Here is a 19,875-nt window from a genome sequence, read left to right as displayed (position 1 = left end):
CAAGAAGTCTGAAACATAGTCAACGCCTAGAGACGATGGTACAGGAGTATCTCCAAGTAAACATTGAAGCCATGACTGTGTCACTGGACCCTTGCTCTTTTTGGGCTTCCAATCTGGATAAATGGCCGGAGCTCGCCACTTACGCCTTGGAGATCTTGTCATGCCCCGCAGCCAGCGTTCTGTCTGAACGTGTGTTCAGCGCTGCTGGTGGTGTGCTGACAGATAAGTGCACGAGGCTCTCCACTGATAATGTAGACAGACTCACGTTCATAAAGATGAACAAATCATGTATCCGAAATGACTTTTCTACCCCTGTGTCATCCTGGGGAGAGTAAAAGCTTGATGATTGGTTAAAATCACCTCACCAACCATTTTAAGCTTTCAAATAACTAATCATGTTTATCTGTATCTTGGCTGGAAAATAATTTGGGCTTTGTAGCAGTGTGCAGTACTGATTCGATTAGGCCATCTATACTAAGCTTCACCAGATTTAAAATTATTAATAATTTTTAGCTGCATCTAGCCCGGAAAATAATTTTGGGGCTCCGAGATGCGCAAGACACATAAGGGCCTTCTTGCTGCACTACCTGCAACATGACCCTCAGATTGTCAGTATTCGAAGTAATCCTGACAACTGAGTTGCCACACTCTTAGATCCCCCACACTCTTCGATCAACCTTTTCATTTTAATAAAGACCAAAAAAATGGTCATTTTTGAAATTATAACCATTAGCAGGTTATTAGAAACTGACATCAAATAGTTTTCGACTCAAAACTTTATTCTAGGTGATGTTATATTTGCACATAGGACCCCTTGTTCGAAAGGAGCTTCTGAACTCTCTCGTCCATTGAATTTGTCAGGTTTTGGATGGTTTCTGCTTCAATTGTTTTGCATGAGGACAGAATACCCTCCCAGAGCTGTTGCTTAGATGTGAACTGCCTCCCGCCATCATAGACACTCCTTTTGATGATGCTCCAGAGGTTCTGAATGGGGTAGAGGTCAGGGGAGCATGGGGGTCACACCATAAGTTTGTCCCCTTTTATGCCCATATCAGCCAGAGATGCAGATGTGTTATGTGCAGCATGAGAAGGTGCATTATCATGCATGAAAATGATCTTGCTGCGGAATACACGGTTCTTCTTCTTGAACCATGGCAGGAAGTGCTGTTTGAGAAACTCCACATACATTATGAAGTTCATCTTTACCCCTTCAGGGATCCTAAACGGGCTGACAATCTCTCTCCCCATGATTCCAGCCCAAAACGTTACTCCACCTCCTCCTTGTTGGCGCTGTAGCCGTGTTTGCGTGGGGTGTCCATCAACCAGCCATCCTCCACTCCATCCATCTGGACCATCGAGCGTTGCACAGCAATCATCCGTGAACAAAACAATTTTGAAATCAGTCTTCATGTAATGTTTGGCCCACTGGAGCCGTTTCTGCTTGTGTGCAGTGGATAGAGGAGGTCGACAGGATGGCGTACGCACAGCTGCAAACCTCTGAAGGACCCTGCATCTTGTTGTTCGGGGGACGTTGGAGGCACCAGCAGCTTCAAAAACTTGTCTGCTGCTATGACAAGGCTTTTTTGCCGCTGCTCTTTTAACCTGACGTAATTGCCTGTAGGAAAGAGTCCTCAATTTGCCCTTATCAGCACGCACACGTGTGTACTGTGAATCAGCTACATACTTCTTGATTGCCAAGACACTTCATCCTGATCATCGCACAATGTTGATTGTAGTCATGCCTTGACCTAAACACTCCACAATTTGTTGCTTCTCAGCTGCCGACACATCCTTTTTCTTTCCCATTTTGGCAGAAAATGTAGGCTGCTTAATAATGTGGGACAGCCTTCTTAAGTAGTCTTGCCGTTCATTGGACACACCTGCCAAACTAATTAGCACAGGTGTCTGCAATTGCTTACAGTGATATAAAGAGCCCTGACACACAACACCATCAATGAGTTTAACTGACAAACAAACAAATTCTTCCCTTATCACTCCTAAACACTTTTTGCATAATAATTTGGAACACAGTGTACATGTGCTTTTCCACAAAACACCAGTGGTTCACGTAGTGAATCTTACAGTTCTAACTTGCCAACCGTGGTCTGTATGGAGTTGTTCAATAAAGGGCCCAAAATTAAGATAACATAGACGGGAGAGGTCTCTATGAATAGGAATTCCTAAGAATTTGATACCCTGTGAGGGCCAGGCAAAGGGAAAGTTGGACTTGATGGAATCCTGTATGGAATTGGGGAGGGAGACATCGAGGGCCTCAGACTTCGCTGTATTGATTTTAAAATTTGACCATGTAACAAAGTGATCTATTTCAGCTATAACAGCAGGGATGGATATATGTGATTGAGTGATATATACTAGGACATCATCAGCAAATAGAGAGCACTTGTACTCGGTGCCTCCCACCTCCATCCACTTAATATTAGGGTTATGGCGAATTGATGAGAGCAGGTGCTCCGTCACTAGGATGTATAAGAGAGGGGACAGAGGACATCCCTGCCTTGTCCCATTGGTGATAATGAAAGGTGATGAAAATGTTCTGACGCGCCCCCTGGGCCTTGGGACATCCGGAGCCGGACCCTTTTTGGTGGATGCTGGTGGTTGTAGCCTCCGTGGCGGCGACCCGGTTCCGTGGCTCAGGGCGGTCAAACCAGTGGCGGAACTATTTATGTGGTTTTGATGTTTAAATGTCCGACTACACCACCCATGGATTGCGGTCAGAGTGAACCGCCGCTGCAGGGCAGATCGCTGAGGCTGGTGTTGTGGGTGCAGCAGAGCGTGGCATAACTCCCCACGGGAGGAGTATAGCCTCAGGGTAGTGTATGCGGAGGATGGGGGTGATGGTGCAGGGCAGCAGCAGTAATGACACGGAGTCAGTAATGCAGTCCAGGGCCTTTACTCACAGTTCTTATTATCCAGACCACTTCTGCAGGTAACGGCTGCCCACGTCGTACTGTGCTCACCAGGTGAGGGGCTCAGACAACTCCCAGATAACTTTGGAGCGCTTCACAGGACCCCCTTTGTGTGTCCTTTGTCTGGCCTTTCTTACCAACCCTTCTGTGCGGCTGCCTCGGGCCTCCTCTTGGTAAACTTGGCGCCAGTTTCCCTCACCCTATGTTCTGCCCTCCTAGCGGGTGTAGCGAGCGTCTTCGCCACATAAAATGTCACAGCCTCCGGTTTCTAGATGAGGGTCGTTTCCCGCCTCCACTAGTTTCGGGGACCGGTCTCCCTCTTTGGCCTGACCCCTCCACGCAGGTGGATTCGGGCGTGCGGTGACGACTCGCCCGTCCGCTCCCCTGGGATCCCTTCGTTCCTCGTTCCTGGAGCCTTCTCCGCTCCTCTTCCTTCCTTCTCTCTCTTCCAGGCCTGGGCCTCTGTTACTAGGCCATCCTTTGGAGCAGAGCTCATGCAGAGCCCCTGCTCCCTGTCACTTCTGCTCAGACTTCTCTGCACTGAACTAAGATGGTGCCCACCTTTTATACTCCCTTCTCAATGCACCCAGGAACTGCTTCCTCCCTGCTCCTGCACAACAGGGTTCCCCTTCCTCAGTGTTCCCTCCCCCCACTCCAGCCAGGGACAGGGACTGTCATGCCCATCTCAGGGACATATTGGTCGCCCTGCCCCACGGCAATGTGGTGTAATGCATGCAGATGTCGGGGTCCTGATCCACACTCCATCCTTACCTGAGATTGAGATATCACACCTCTGGGTGAGGTGCAATACCTCTGCAGCAACCGTGCTACAGTTCCATTTATCTTCAGCCTAGGTGACGCATTGCGATACAGGACCTTGATTTTGGCTATAAAAGGGTCCCCTAGACCCCTACCCTAAGCTTTTTAAGAGAATAATATATGGCGTGCCAGGAGACTCTATGGAATGCTTTCTCAGCATCCAACGAGAGTATCTAATTACATATTTTTAACTGCATCTAGCCCAGGAAATACTTTGTGCCTAGTAGCAGTGTCTGCTAGTCAGAGGATTATCCCGACTGTTAAGCAAGCTACACCACCTGTAGTTTGGACACTTAATTTTTTCAAAGGAAATGCTTCGGGACCACGGGATACTCAGTGAAGAGCATCAGGAGGCACCCCAAGGCATAGGGGCTGGGACTGGCGGTAGGACGCCTTGCGGTGGACAGCCGATTTTGATCCTTATCAAAGCTTTTTAACTGCAGCAGCTTTAGTGGACGCTACTGGAGCTGGAATTACGCGGCTGCTGGCATGAGACTTGCCCTCCAATAGATCCTTGTAAAAGGATTTAAAGTGTATTCATTCAAATTAGATAGACAATTTAAATTAAAAATCTTAGAGCTGCCTCCACCACAGGGGGGCTCACTCGACCCACCAACGGACAGGCACCAGTATTGGGAGAGGGGGGCTGGCCGTCAGGGTCCACCGCGGCCCTGGCACAAACGGAGGTGGCACGGGCAGGAACGGACTGGCCGTGTCGGCTTCTCACTTTTTGGATTTTAGAAGGGCATGAAATGCCTATATGTGTGTCTCCCCCTCCTTTTACTCCTCCACCTCTTTTCTTTTCGCATGGCTATATGTACTTGTCACTTTTCCATGTGTTAGTTATGTCTTATGAGCAGTTTGTCAGCTTTTGGACACCTTTGAAGGTGTTTTCTATGTGTTTCTATGTGTTTTTGTTTGCCTGCCATTGGTTTTAACGGTGTTCGAAGGTGTTCGACGAACAGTTCGACGAACAGTTCGGCGAACACAAGGGTGTTCGACGAGCCGAACCGAACTCGAACACTACGGGGGTGGCTCAACACTAATCGTAACACATACCTCCCATAAGGACTATGTATTAAAGATTATTTTAATGGGATTGTATTGTACTAGAATTTTACAAAAATCCTTATTCTCCAAATAGGAATTTTTTTGCAATTTACCCTTTGCAAATTCAATAAAATGGAGGCCAGATGAATCTGCCACTTTGCTGAACCATGAAAATCAATGCAAATGTTATGAGTAATGGCATTTTGACATACAGCGCACAGTGCCATCATAATTTTTTTTAAACCGTTTGCATTGCTTTTTACTGCTCATCCACTCTAAGTGAAAACCCAAGGCACATGTGCATTGAAGTCCAAGGCCTAATGGACCTGTAAAGAAGGCTTAAGAAAATAACAAATTACTGTATGAATAGCTAGGTGCATCTTTACATATCAGGGCAAGACAGATATTTATATTTCATTATCAGGGCAAGACAGCCATTTGTATTTCATAATTATCATTGGGGAAGTTGGCTCTCTTTTTATTGCATATTAACACGTGTTTATATTGTTAATTCGCTGGTTTTTCTTTGTTGACTATTTCAGAATATTTTTAAAACGATCTAACAAATATTATTATTTTTTAATGGGTATTCTAATTAATAAACTGTGTTTGTAAACCCACAAATAAGTAAGCATATTTATGTGCATCTGTTACGGATCCCGGTGGTGGAAACTCTGTGCTGAGATGCAAGGAGGGACCAGAGGGGGGTGTAACTAAGTGCCTACTCGGACTGACCCTGGCCACACGGTGGCTTAGTTGACTTCGTGAACCATGGAGGAACCGGGCAGATGAACCAGGTGCCACTCTGGGACCAACCTTGTGTGAGAGTAGGCAACTCCCATGGGTCAGGTGGCTGAGGCTGACAGGTACAGCGGATGAGCACTGCATGTAGCCTGACGGGTGATCCGGGTAAGCAAGCAGGCGGGCACGGCAAGTAGCCAGACAGGTGATCCGGGTAGACAAGCTGGCGGGCATGGCAGGTAGACAGCTGGCGGGCATGGCTTATAGACAGGCAGACGGGCACAGCTGATAGACAGGCTGGCTGGCAAGGCTGATAGAAAGACTGGCGGGCACTGGATCCTGAGGGCTGAGGAGAGTGTTAGCACACAAACAACAACCTTGCACAGGAGCCACCATTTTGGAGGAGGTGCTTTAAATAGGAGTGGTCCTCCGGTCATTGGCCGGGGACTCTTTAGGACGGCGCGCGTGGCCCCTTTAAGAGGGAGGGAGCATGTGAATGCCCTAAGCACAGTGCCCAGGGAGCTGGAGGATGCCGGACCGGGACCGCGGTGGTGAGGGGAACAGCATCTCTGCCCAGCAGGAGGCAGACACGCCGACGCTACAGCATCTTTACCTATCACATTAATTTAACTGCTTCCAGACTTCATGGACTTTAAACATTTGGGATGTCCAGCTCTTGCTCTGCAGTGACATTAATTCTAAAATGCATCGGAGCTCAGGTACATGCCATCATGTAGCTGTGGAAACAAGGATCTGGCAGTCAGAGACAGTCGGAGTTCCCATAAAGAAAGCACAGATTTTTTTTTTTTTTGCACCCTATGCCTTCTGCATCATTCTATACACAGTGCTAAATAATCTCTGTGTACACAGTAATAAAAAGCTCTGATGGAGCTTAGTCCTTTATAAACTGCAGTCATGTGATCTCTAGGGATTGGGGGCAAACAATGGTTGCTGGGTCATAGGATACTCAGACAGCTCTGCTATGCAGACAGGAGGCATAATTTCTCTTGTAACTGGTGCTAGTAAAACACACCCAATTACAAGGGAAATAAGAGGAAAATAAGATATTTTAAATATTTAATTGCCTCCCAAAGGTTTTTATGTTCTTATGGAGGGCACAAAGTGAAAATGAACTGAAAAATAAATAAAATAATAAAAATTAAAATATAAATAAATCCATTAAAAAAAATGTCACCGTCAATCCAATAAAAAAAAAAAGTGCCCAATATATAAAAATATTTGTTACAGAATGGTGAACAATTTTTTAAATGTATGTAAGTAGCCCTGTGTGGTCATAAAAAAAATAGTGAAAAACAGACAATGATTTTCTAATTTTTCAACTGATATCCCCCAATTTCAGCAAAAGGAAAATATAGAATATGACAGTGTCATGAAAATGAAGTCCTTTGTATCACAAAATAATGACATAAAGTACATGAATATTCAAACTAAATTTTTTTTTATAGTACTTAAAATTAATCGTGAAAAATCAAATTGCCTGATAATTGTACATACAGTGTACATGCAATTTAATTATTGAACTACAGTGCTGTCAGTAAATCCAAAAGGTTAATAAATCTGAAAGCTGATTATTTCTTAAGGTGAAAGTGAGATTTTGTCATACTTAGAAGAATACCTGTGTGCAGAATTATTGAGGAGCTATTAGTGCGCAGAATTATTATGCAACTAAATGAAAAGCTTAAATTTTTCCATCTTAATTATTTATATTCATCTACTGAGAATAATAACCAAACAACTCAAAAAGTACAAAAATACATTTCTGATATTTAAAAATTATCTGTGACCAATATAGTCACCATTATTTTTAATAACAGACACAAAACTTGCATCCATGGAGTCTGTCAGTTTCTTATTCTGTGGATGATCAACTTTTTGGGCAGCAGCCAACACAGCTTCCCAGACTCTGTATAAAGAGGTGTACTGTTTTTGTTCACTGCAAATCTTCCATTTAAAAAGTACCTACAAGTTGATAATAGGGTTAGGTCAGTTGAGGAATGGCATAATGTCATCATTATTCTTCATTGCATGCGATGAAGCATTTTCCTGCTTAAAAAAATCATGGTTTTCTCTAAAGATCTAGACTTTTTCCTGTACGACTGCTTTAACAAAGTTTCTTCTAAAAACGAGCAGCAAATTTGGGAGTTGATCTTATAAGCGACCCCACTAACTTTTTATGCAGTAAATGTGTATGTACATGCATGTAATGTAGTGTGAGTCTATTAATAGACTCATCTACTGCAGCTTTTCGGGTGTCCAGTGCCGTTCTACTCTGCTTCTGAGTAACTTCACTGCAACTCCGACTAGACAGCTCATTCTCTGTGCCATGCATGAGCCAGAAGAGCTGTTACAATGAAAGCCTATGGAGCCTTGTTCTGAAGCTTCATAGGTTTTCATTGTAAAAGCCACTTCTGGGACACAGAGAACAGCGTGACACTGCCAGTCTCCAGAGCAGTGACAACATGGAGAAGCCGAGCAGAATGACGCTGGACCCGGGAGAAAGCAGTGATAGGTTAGCATATTAATAGACTCGCTGTTAAGGGGACGGTTGCAACAATTTTATTAGAATTAAATGCAACCGAACCCAGGGTCCACGATGCAGCCTAGAGGACTGCGGCTGAACACCCACTGGGTTAGAGTGTAAAACAACCAACTTAAAGTGTAAATCCCTCCAGTGTTACTACACACCTGGATGGGAAAAAGATTCGCACTATCTCCGTTAACTACATGGGAGAAGTGTGACAAATAATGTAGCTGTAGCTCTGTTGACTGCACAGAGGCTATGCAGCAGGAGTTAGGAAGTGTGTGTGATTCACGCTGGAGTGTACGTGCTCCCAGCCGGTGTGTGACCGGTCTGCGGAGTAACTCTCCAAGTGGCTAACAGGTGGTGCCAGGGATACAGAACTCACAGTCTGCTCGGGGTGTATAGCGACCCCCTTGCCGGAGCCAGACTGCCAAACGGGAACTACCTGCCTCTCCCCACTAAGCCTGCCTCCCCCACTAAGCCTGCCTGAGCGACCTGTGCTAATCAGCTGAGCTAACTCTGGCATCGGCAGGTCAGGGAGAGAGCAGCTAGAGAGCACGTGGAGCCCAGACAGACAAACGTCCACACATGTACACAACCTAGACGGAATGATCAGAGCGCACCATGGGCGGGCTATTTAAAGACAAAGCTCTGCCCACAATCGCATTATTGGTCACACTACTGATGACGTCACCCACGGCAAATTAGGCGGTGCCAGGTCACCGGATCAGCTGACACCAAACCACCACTCACGGTCTGCCATGTCACGGGCATGCTCAGTAGCAGCCCTGTTCCCCTCCGCAACCTATGCTTAACACTACTAGGAACAAATACCCAAGAGACAACTTGTACATCTTGTGCACTAGCTAGGCATTGTGCCTGATGCTGATGCTGAGCAGCCTCTGCCCTGGATGGACCAGAATGGGAGACCACAGAATCCACTGATGATTCTGACCCAATTTCAGATCCAGCAAAAGCCCAATGCCTAACATTATCCTCCCCTCTAATATCCCCCTCCACCTGACACTCATACTCCTCAATGAGCAATGGAACATGAATGTGGTCCACCAGTTCCCAGGTCCATGACCCGACCAGTGTACCAGGTAATATTTTTCCCCACGAACCATCTTAGACCCCACGATCGCCTATACCTCGAGATCATCACCCCTGGTGTCTGAAGCAGGTTGGGGTTCAGAGAATTTTGTCAGGCGAACAGGCTTAAGGAGTGACACATGAAAAGTGTCGTGAATCTTCATGTGTCGTGGTAACTGTAAACGGTACACTACGGGGTTTACTTGGGCTAAAATTTTGAAAGGACCAATAAAACAGGGGGGCAAACTTAGCAGATTCCCCGTGTCCTCTTATATTGCGAGCCACGAGCTACACCCTGTCGCCCGGAGAGAATACGGGGGCTGGATGGCGATGAGTGTCAGCCGACTCTCTCATCCGATTCTTTGAGGTCAATATAGCATCCTAGGTATGATCCCAAACCTCCCGCGCCTCCAGAGCCCAATCTCTGACCCCAGGTTTCACAGAGGAAACTGGCTTAGAAACCGGGACACGCGGATGTTGGCCATTATTCAGAAGAAATGGAGTCTGACCTGTGGAATCTGCCACTGCGTTGTTTAGCGCAAACTCTGCCCAAGGAAGCAACATCGCCCAATCATTATGGTTGGCAGAAATGAAATGGCGCAAGTATGTCACAAGGGTCGGGTTAGTGCGTTCCACCAGACCATTGGTCTCCGGGTGATAGGCAGTAGAATGATTCAGTTCAATGCTAAGCAAATTACACAATTCTCTCCAGAACCGGGAGGAAAACTGTTGACCCCGGTCACAGACAATCCTATCAGGCATTCCGTGGAGACGGAAAACGTGATGAATGAACAGGGATGCCCGAACCCAGGAAGAAGGAACCCTAGGAAGCGGAACCAGGTGAACCATCTTAGAAAAATGGTAAGAAACCACCCATATTGTCATGTTTCCTGGGGACTTAGGTAACTCGACAATGAAATCCATCCCAACCAACTCCCAAGGTCTATCCGCCACGGGTAGCGGATGATGAAGACCAGCCTTCCTCTGACGGGATGATTTATTTCTCGCGCAGGTGACACACGCTTGAACATATTTTTTAATGTCCTGGGGCAACCGAGGCCACCAATGCGACCGTTGGAGAAACTCCATGGTACGTTTGACCCCAAAATGACCTCCAATCTTAGAGGCATGTGCCCAAGAGAGCACGTCATTTTGTAAATTAGGAGGAGCGAACGTTCTCCCGGGAGGAACCTGGTTTGGGGACACTGGAGTCACCGTACGCATACTCTCCGGAGGTACGATAAGCCAGGGCTCGTCATCGTCCTCAGCCGTATCCATGGACCAGGACAAAGAGTCCGCCGAGGGTTCTTTTCCCCTTTTAAAAAGTGAATGGAAAAATTGAATCAGGAAAAGAAAAGGGACCACCGGGCCTGCCTCAGGTTAAGACGCTGTGCCGTCTGTAGGTACGAGAGATTCTTATGATCGGAATATACCACGAAAAGATGTTTAGCTCCCTCCAAGAGGTACCTCCACTCCAAAAAAGCCATCTTAATAGCAAGTAATTCTTTGTCCCCAATCGTGTAATTCCTCTCTGCTCGAGAGAAGGTCTTGGAGAAGAAAAAACATGGTCTTGTCTGACCCTGTTCATTCTTTTGAGAGAGAACCGCTCCTGCTCCGACAGAGGAAGCGTTGACCTCCAGGGAGAATGGCTTATCAACATCCGGGCAATGGAGAATGGGAGCTCTAGAAAAATAGGATTTAATCTCCCAGAATGCCTCGGATGTCTTTTTAGACCAATTCTTGGGATTGGCAAACTTCCTGGTTAAAGCGGCCAAAGTAGCCACCAGTGTGGAAAAATGTGGTATGAACTGCCGGTAGTAGTTGATAAACCCAATGAAGCATTGTACCGCTTTAAGGGAATGGGGCTCCTGCCAGTTCTGTACCGCCACCAACTTTTGTGGGTCCATGGCCAATCCCTTACAGGATATGATGTAGCACAGGAACGGTAGAGACTCTCGTTCGAACTGGCATTCTCCAGCTTACAATACAGAGAATTTGCACACAAGCGTTCGAAAACTCTGCGAACATCCTCTCTGTGTGTGGAGATGTCCGGGTAAAAAATAAGGATATCATCAAGATAGACTACCACGGATGATAGCAGAGAATCCCGAAAGATATCATTGACAAAATCCTGAAAAACAGTGGGGGCATTGCATAAACCAAAGGGCATGATGAGGTACTCGTAATGACCATCACGAGTGTTAAAAGCTGTTTTCTAGTGTTGAGTGAACATGCTCCATACTGCTCGGTACTCGTCCGAGCATCACGCTACTCGGGATGTTTGGAGAGCACCGAGCATTTCCGGGTTACTCGGGCGGGAGCTCGGTAGTGTTGAGCCACCCCCGTAGTGTTCGAGTTCGGTTCGGTTCATCGAACACCCGTATGTTCGCCGAACTGTTCGTCGAACTGTTCGTCGAACACCTTCGAACACCGTTAAAACCAATGGCAGGCAAACAAAAACACATAGAAACACATAGAAAACACCTTCAAAGGTGTCCAAAAGCTGACAAAATGTTCAGAAGACACAACTAACCCATGGAAAAGTGACAAGTACATATAGTCATGCTAAAAGAAAAGAGGTGGAGGAGTAAAAGGAGGGGGAGACACAGATATAGGCATGTCATACCCTTCTAAAACCAAAAAAGTGCGAAGCCGACATGGCCAGTCCGTTCCTGCCCGTGCGACCTCCGTGTCGCCGGCTTTGTGCCAGAGCCACGGTGGACCCTCTCCCAATACTGGTGCCTGTCCGCTGGTGGGTCGAGCGAGTCCCCCTCCGGTGGAGGCAGGTCTAATCTCTTTAATTTAAATTGTTTCTCTAATTTGAATTTGTACACTTTAAATCCTTTTACAAGGATCTATTGGAGGGCAAGTCTCATGCCAGCTCTCGCGTAATTCCAGCTCCAGTAGCGTCCACTAAAGCTGCTGCAGTTAAAAAGCTTTTATAAGAATCGAGCTCGGCGGTCCACCACAAGGCGTCCTGCCGCCAGTCCCAGCCACTATGCCTTAGGGTGCCTCCCCGATGCTCTTCACTGAGTGTCCCGGGGGCCCGAACCATTTCCTTTGAAAAAGTTAAGTGTCCAAACTACAGGTGGTGTAGCTTGCTTAACAGCTGGGATAATCCGCTGACTAGCAGACACTGCTACTAGGCACAAAGTATTTCCTGGGCTAGATGCAGTTAAAAATTTGTAATTAGATACTCTCGTTGGTTGCTGAGAAAGCATTCCATAGAGTCTCCTGGCACGCCATATATTATTCTCTTAAAAAGCTTGGGGTAGGGCTCTAGGGGACCCTTTTATAGCCAAAATCACAGCCCTGTATCGTAATACGTCACCTAGGCTGAAGATAAATGGAACATTTTCATCACCTTTCATAATCACCAATGGGACAAGGCAGGGATGTCCTCTGTCCCCTCTCTTATACATCCTAGTGACGGAGCACCTGCTCTCATCAATTCGCCATAACCCCTATAATAGGTGGATTGAGGTGGGAGGCACCGAGCACAAGTGCTCTGCATTTGCTGATGATGTCCTAGTATATATCACTCAATCACATATATCCATCCCTGCTGTTATGGCAGAAATAGATCACTTTGTTACATGGTCAAATTTTAAAATCAATGCAGCGAAGTCTGAGGCCCTCGATGTCTCCCTCCCCAAATCCATATAGGATTCCATCCAGTTCAACTTTCCCTTTTCCTGGCCCTCACAGGGTATCAAATACTTAGGTATTCCTATTCATAGAGACCTCTCCCGTCTATGTTATCTTAATTTTGGGCTCTTTATTGAACAACTCCATACAGACCACGGTTGGCAAGTTAGGACTGTAAGATTCACTACGTGAACCACTGGTGTTTTGTGGAAAAGCACATGTACACTGTGTTCCAAATTATTATGCAAAACGTGATTAAGAGTGATATGGTAAGAATTTTTTTGTTTGTCAGTTAAACTCATTGATGGTGATGTGTGTCAGGGCTCTTTATATCACTGTAAGCAATTGCAGACACCTGTGCTAATTAGTTTGGCAGGTGTGTCCAATGAAAGGCAAGACTACTTAAGAAGTCTGTCCCACATTATAAAGCAGCCTACATTTTCTGCCAAAATGGGAAAGAAAAAGGATGTGTCGGCTGCTGAGAAGCAACAAATTGTGTAGTGTTTAGGTCAAGGCATGACTACAATCAACATTGCCAAGACACATCATCCGGATCATCGCACAATCAAGAAGTATGTAGCTGATTCACAGTACACACGTGTGCGTGCTGATAAGGGAAAATTGAGGACTCTTTCCTACAGGCAATTACGTCAGGTTAAAAGAGCAGCGGCAAAAAAGCCTTGTCATAGCAGCAGACAAGTTTTTGAAGCTGCTGGTGCCTCCAACGTCCCCCGAACAACAAGATGCAGGGTCCTTCAGAGGTTTGCAGCTGTGCGTAAGCCATCCTGTCGACCTCCTCTATCCACTGTACACAAGCAGAAACAGCTCCAGTGGGCCAAACAATACATGAAGACTGACTTCAAAACTGTTCTGTTCACCGATGAGTGCTGTGCAACGCTCGATGGTCCAGTTGGATGGAGTGGAGGATTGCTGGTTGATGGACACCCCATGCAAACACGGCTATGGCGAAAACAAGGAGAAGGTGGAGTAATGTTTTGGGCTGGAATCTTGGGGCGAGAGATTGTTGGCCCCTGTAGGATCACTGAAGGGGTAAAGATGAACTCCATAATGTATGTGGAGTTTCTCAAACAGCACTTCCTTCCATGGTTCAAGAAGAAGAACCGTGTATTCCGCAGCAAGATCATTTTCATGCATGATAATGCACCGTCTCATGCTGCACATAACACATCTGCATCTCTGGCTGATATGGGCATAAAAGGGGACAAACTTATGGCGTGACCCCCATGCTCCCCAGACCTCAACCCCATTGAGAACCTCTGGTGCATCATCAAAAGGAGTGTCTATGATGGCGGGAGGCAGTTCACATCTAAGCAACAGCTCTGGGAGGGTATTCTGTCCTCATGCCAAACAATTGAAGCAGAAACCATCCAAAACCTGACAAATTCAATGGACGAGAGAGTTCAGAAGCTCCTTTCGAACAAGAAGTCCTATGCGCAAATGTAGCATCACCTGGAATAAAGTTTTGTGTTGAAAACTGTTTGATTTCAGTTTGTAATAACCTGCTAATGCTTATAATTTCAAAAATGACCATTTTTTTGTTCTTTATTAAAATGAAAAGGTTGATCGAAGAGTGTGGGGGATCTAAGAGTGTGGCAGGATTATTTTGAAATTCTGACAATCTGAGGGTCATGTTGCAGGTAGAGCAGCAAGAAGGCATTCATGTGTCTTGTGCATCTAGGAGCCCTAAACTTATTTTCTGGGCTAGATGCAGCTAAAAATTATTATTAATTTGAAAGCTGGTGGAGCTTAGTATAGATGGCCTAATAGAATCAGTACTGCAAACTGCCACAAATCCCAAATTATTTTCCAGCCAAGATACAGATAAACATGATTAGTAATTTTAAATGTGGTGGAATTTAGTATAGATGGCCTAATAGAATCAGTACATCACACTGCTACAAGGCCCAAATTATTTTCCAGCCAAGATACAGATAAACATGATTAGTAATTTGAAAGCTTTAAACGGTTGGTGAGGTGATTTTAACAAATCATCAAGCTTTTACTCTCCCCAGGATGACACAGGGGTAGAAAAGTAATTTCAGATCCATGATTTGTTCATCTTTATGAACGTGAGTCTGTCTACATTATCAGTGGAGAGAAGCTTGCACTTATCTGTCAGCACACCACCAGCAGCGCTGAACACACGTTCAGACAGAACGCTGGCTGCGGGGCATGACAAGATCTCCAAGGCGTTAGTGGCGAGCTCCGGCCATTTATCCAGATTGGAAACCCAAAAAGAGCAAGGGTCCAGTGACCCAGTCATGGCTTTAATGTTTACTTGGAGATACTCCTGTACCATCGTCTTTAGGCGTTGACTATGTGTCAGACTTCTTGTCTCCTGTGGCCATGAAAAGGATGGGCTAAAAAAGTGGTGAAATGATTCCGCAAAATTGATTTTACCAGCAAATACTGTGTTTCTGTTACGTTTTGAGTGCTGAACACTCGACGGTCCCACAGTTGGCAAGTTGGAACTGTGAGATTCACTACGTGCACCACTAGTGTTTTGGGGAAAAGCACATGTAAGATTCTGCAACAGTCTCTGCTGATACTCCTGCATGACTGCATCTCTTTCTATGGCAGGAATAATTTCGGCAAAATTACTTTTGTACCGGGGATCTAACAGTGTGGCAACCCAGTAGTCAGGATTATTTCTAATTCTCCCAATTCGAGGGTCATGTTGCAGGTAGTGCAGCAAGAAGGCACTCATGTGTCTTGCGCATCCAGGAGCACCAAGTCCCTGATGTGATGGTGGCGAGGTAACAATCATGCTTCCTTCCTCTGCCCTCTCCCCCCAACCTCGCACAACAGAAACGTGATCAAGGTCTCCCTCATCTGATGAATCTTTCATCAGTTCGTCCCCCACTTCTTCCTGGTCTCCTGCACCTTGCTCACTAGTTTGGCTGCTACGATGCACCCTGGTAAAATCATCTCCCCCACCCTCACATGCTTGCCGCCTTGGTGCTGCCGACCGTCTGGACCTTGCAGATGTTAGCCCTTCGGCATACAACTCCTCCTCCTCTACTTCCTCCACCTCCTCTTGTGCCACCATCTGACTCTGAATTCTGTTTAACATGTGCTCCAGCATGTAAATCACCGGAATAGTCATGCTGATAATGGCATCATCAGCACTAAACATCTTCGTCACCATTTCAAAACTGTGCAGAAGGGTGCATAGGTCCCTTATCTGAGTCCACTCCTCCAGCGTGATTTGCCCCACCTCTGGATCTCGTTGGCCCAGGCTATACGTCACACAACGTATTGCAGCAGGGCTTGTCGGTGCTGCCACAGTCGCTGCAACATGTGCAGAGTTGAATTCCACCGGGTAGGCACATCGCATTTTAGCCGGTGAAGTGGCAGGCCCAAGGACTTCTGTAGAGATGTAAGTCGCTGGGCTGCGGTATGCGAACTGCGGAAGTGAGCACACAGCGACCGTGCCCTCTGCAGAAGGCCATCTAGTCCGGGATAGTGGGCTAAAAATTGCTGGACAACCAGGTTCAACACGTGAGCCATACAAGGCACGTGTGTGAAATTGCCCCGGCGAAGGGCCGCACCGAGGTTTGCAGCATTGTCACACACGGCCTTCCCTGGTTTCAGGTCCAGTGGAGACAACCATTCATGAAACTGGTTCTCCAGAGCTGACCACAACTCCTCAGCTGTGTGACTCACATTTCCCAGACATTTCAAAGTAAAAACCGCCTGATGACGTTGAGCCCTGCTGCCAGGATAGTAAGGAGGTTTGCAAGATCCCTTCTGCGCAGTTAGAAAGCTTGTGGCATGACCAGACAATCTTTAGGTGCAGGTGGAGGACCGAGAGGAGGTTGAGGAGGCAGAAGCAGTGGAGGAACTTTGAGATAAAGAGGATTGACGCACAACTCGTGGGGACGGCAAGACTTGGACAGCAGCCCCTTGTCCTGCTGTCACCATAGTTACCCAGTGCCTAGTCTGTCCATGCCTACTCGTCCAAGTGTCTGTGGTGAAATTCACTCTGTCACACACAGAGTTTCTCAAAGAAGCGGTGATGTTGTGTGCGACATGCTGGTGGAGCGCAGAAACACCTTTCTTTGAGAAGTAGTGCCGACTGGGCATCTGGTACTGGGGCACTGCGATGGACATAAGGTCTCGAAAATTGTCTGTGCCCACCAGGTGGAAAGGAAGCATTTCTGTAGCCAAGAGCTTGCAGATGGTGAAATTCAACCTCTTAGCTTTCTCATGGCTAGGAGGAAATGGTCTTTTACTAGTCCACCTCTGAGGGACCGAGGGCTGGCTGTTGTGCCTCAACGGGGTTGAGAAGGGTGTCCCTGGCAAACTGCCGGTCTGTGAGGAAGATGCAGGCAGACATGTTAGGTTGCCTTGATCCAAAGGTGGTGCTATCGATGTCGGACAGCGCTGAACACCAGCTGGTGTTTCCACCTCCAAAGAAAATGATGACCTGCCAATCACGCTGGCTGTTGCGGGTAAAGAGGTGGCAGGTCTGCGTCCCAAAACAGGTGTCACTGCTGTCCCCCCAGTCACAGAGAATGAAGAGGCCACGGATGCACAAGATGTGGCAGACGGTGGTTGGCCCGGCCGGATAGGCGGCATCGTAGCACAGTGAGCTTCACACTGCAACTTATGCTTCATATCCATGTGCCGGTTCATGCATGAAGTTCTCAAACTATTTTTTGGCCTCTACTATTTTGCTGACAAATGTTACAGATAACACGAGTTGGGTCATCTTTATCGATCTGAAAAAATGCCCAGGCTATGCAAGGCTTAGCACCCATGCGACATGTAGAGACACCACGACTTGTGGTCAGAGGCAGAGTTGTGTTTGAGGATGCAGTTGTTGATGTGCTTCCAGTACTACATCTCTGTCCCGGAAAGTGCAACCTGACCTCTTCGTCACTAGCATCCTCCTCCACCTCCTCTGCTGACCTCATCTCTTGGCTGACTATGGGTTGACAGTAAGTGTGATCTCCAACCTCGTCATCATCACCCTGTACTCTTCCTGCCCTGACAAAAAACTAAAGTTGTCGCTCCAATCAGGTATTTGAGTATCATCATCAACTTCCTCCTTGTCTCCACCAACAGGAGTTACAGTTTGGGAACGAGGGTCTACATTATGGTCTGAACCTTCAGCGTCTGGTCCTGGATCTGACTCATAAAGATTCTGGACATTAGTGAAGATTATTTCCTTGTCTGGATTCACAGAAGCTTTGGAGCCGACCTCTGATTCCCAGGCTATAGTATGAGTAAACAGCTCTGCAGACTCAACCATCTGTTCTACCCCATACACAGATGGGCAGTTGGAGACTTGGAAGCTGTGAGGAAGCAAGTGCGATTGAGGTGACACCACTGAGGACTGGAGAATTTGTGATGTTGAAGTTGAGGTGGAGGAGAGCCCACTTAAAGGAGCACTTGATATCCATTGAAGCACCTGCTGTTTTTGTGCCTTATCTGTCATTTGTAGCGATTAGCGTGGCCGTAAGAAAGGGATCTTATCACATTGTCCGCTAAAATAAGAAGACACCTTAGTTTGGCTGGAAGATGGTCTTTCTTCTGCAGATGTTACTGTTGCTTTAACACCTACCCCACAGACACAACCTTTTTTTCCCTTCCCAACACGCCTATTCCCCTCTCCACCAGCAGCAGGCCTTTTTCCACTCATTTTCGTGGTTAACTAATTCACAACTCTGGAGTTCTTTGCACAAAAAACAATGGATGGGAACAGAGCAGAGCTGAGTGGCCAAACTGTGGTATTAGCCCAAAAGTATTGGCTGGGATAGATGCAGATAAAAAATATATTGAATTTGCAACCTGGTGGAGGTTAGTATAGATGGACTAATAGAACAAGTCCCACACACTGCTACAAGCCGAAATATATTTTCAGAGCTAGATGCAGAAAAAAATTAGATTGAATTTGCAACCTGGTGGAGGTTAGTATAGATGAACTAATAGAACGAGTCCCACACACTGCTACAAGCCGAAATATTTTTTCAGAGCTAGATGCAGGAAAAAATTAGATTGAATTTGCAACCTGGTGAAGGTTAGTATAGATGGACTAATAGAACAAGTCTCACACACTGCTACAAGCCGAAATATTTTTTCAGAGCTAGATGCAGAAAAAAATTATATTGAATTTGCAACCTGATGGAGGTTAGTATAGATGGACTAATAGAACAAGCCCAACACCCTGCTACAAGCCGAAATATTTTTTCAGAGCTAGATGCAGAAAAAAATTAGATTGTATTTGCAACCTGGTGGAGGTTAGTATAGATGGACTAATAGAACAAGTCCCAAACACTGCTACAAGCCAAAATATTTTTTCAGAGCTAGATGCAGAAAAAAATTATATTGAATTTGCAACCTGATGGAGGTTAGTATAGATGGACTAATACAACAAGTCCCACACACTGCTACAAATCGAAGCCCAAATATGTTTTCAGAGCTAAATGCAGAAAAAAATTATATTGAATTTGCAACCTGCTAGAGGTTAGTATAGATGGACTAATAGAACAAGTCCCACACACTGCTTCAAGCCGCAAATATTTTTTCAGAGCAAGATGCAGAAAAAAATTATATTGAATTTGCAACCTGATGGAGGTTAGTATAGATGGACTTATGGAACAAGTCCCACACACTGCTACAAGCTGAAGCCCAAATATTTTTTCAGAGCTAGATGCAGATAAAAATTATTTTGAATTTGCAACCTGCTGGAGGTTAGTATAGATGGACTAATAGAACAAGTCTTACACACTGCTACAAGCCTCAATATTTCTTCAGAGCTAGATGCAGAAAAAAATTATATTGAATTTGCAACCTGATGGAGGTTAGTATAGATGGACTAATAGAACAAGTCCCACACACTGCTACAAGCCGAAGCCCAAATATTTTTTCAGAGCTAGATGCAGATAAAAATTATTTTGAATTTGCAACCTGCTGAAGGTTAGTATAGATGGACTAATAGAACAAGTCCAACACACTGCTACAAGCCTAAATATTTTTTCAGAGCTAGATGCAGAAATTTTTTTATTGAATTTGCAACCTGATGGAGGT

This window comes from Phyllobates terribilis, unplaced genomic scaffold (assembly GCF_046119375.1).
Source record: "Phyllobates terribilis strain yellow unplaced genomic scaffold, ASM4611937v1 Scaffold_2__4_contigs__length_985480577, whole genome shotgun sequence".
Taxonomy (NCBI): domain Eukaryota; kingdom Metazoa; phylum Chordata; class Amphibia; order Anura; family Dendrobatidae; genus Phyllobates; species Phyllobates terribilis.
This window is presented reverse-complemented; position numbering follows the sequence as displayed.